This window comes from Brassica oleracea, chromosome C6, assembly GCF_000695525.1.
Source record: "Brassica oleracea var. oleracea cultivar TO1000 chromosome C6, BOL, whole genome shotgun sequence".
NCBI classification, from domain to species: Eukaryota; Viridiplantae; Streptophyta; class Magnoliopsida; order Brassicales; family Brassicaceae; genus Brassica; species Brassica oleracea.
In genome coordinates, this window is record NC_027753.1 from 3,749,543 (window position 1) to 3,750,853 (window position 1,311).

Here is a 1,311-nt window from a genome sequence, read left to right on the forward strand (position 1 = left end):
GTTACATGTCTATTCACAAAAGCACACGGTTACATTTCTCCACATCATGCGCAAAACATAATCACACAAAGGTGCAATAAGGTTAGATCATTGGAGAACTTAAATCAGTTTCTTACATCGAATATATGTTCTAATCAAACCCATTTTCTATTTCTAAAGCATGTACATAAACAAAATCAAAAAAATAAAAATTGGGGATCTCAAAACCCTAACCTTCAATTACAAAAGGATGAATGGTGTTTGAGGAAGAACAAAAGGAGTAGAGCTATTGGTCACAAACGCGAATGATTATCTTGTTCCGGCGCAGTTTATCGTCGCGTTTTTCGTCGGCGGAGAGAACAAGGTCAGTGCTTTGGTGAAACCGCAAGGATAGCGAGCTGGGAGGGAAGAAGAAACAGAGAAGAGTGAAAAGGAAACAGAGAAGGGTTCGCCGGCGCTTAAGATTTCATGCCGGAGAGCAAGAGGCCGGGGAGAAGATGACGACCAAGATCGCCATAGGTTACGGTGTGAAGAAGGAAATGGTTTAGTTTCTTCTATTTTTTACCTTTGTTGTTTTTACCTTATGTAAAAATAATATTTAAAAAGAATATTAATTAGAATTGTTTTATCTTAAGTTTTCTAGTTAGATAATTATAGGGGGATTTTCGTATTAACACTACCTAATAGTTCTAAGGGGACAACATTCTCAAAAACAATTGTAAGGGGGACAATAGTTCTGTGTTTTGGTTCCAAATTAGCAAATTTCAATTTTAGGAAAATGATTTGTTAGCACAATGAGTCAGCGATCGTCAACGTGTATCCAAATTATAGGATAAGTATGACACACGTATTTAGATTTATCTGGAAGTTATGTTTTATATAACATTTTTTGTAAATTATCATAATTAGAATGTATTGATTTGGTATTTTGTTTTTTCTACATTTGCTTATTATTCTCCTAATATTGAAGATTTAATTTTGATAGTTTAAATGGAAACTTAACATTTGCAGAAGCGAATCCATCAACTTTGGAAAAAAATCTTAATATAAAATTTGTTTTCTAATCTTGAAATATAATTTCTTTTTTTTATAAGAATATTTAAAGGTTAATACTGTTAAAATAAGCTTAGCTTTGCACTATGTTATTATGAAACAAATCCATTTGTAGGATAATATCTACATATATATTTTCCAAATATTTCCTAGTTTGTTTTTTTCATTTTCATTTTTATTAATCATTCACTGGAACTATCAATATTTACAAGGTCTTTTTGTTTAGGGTTGTCAAGACTCTATATATACCAGACCATAGTGTGTCAAAATTCACACACT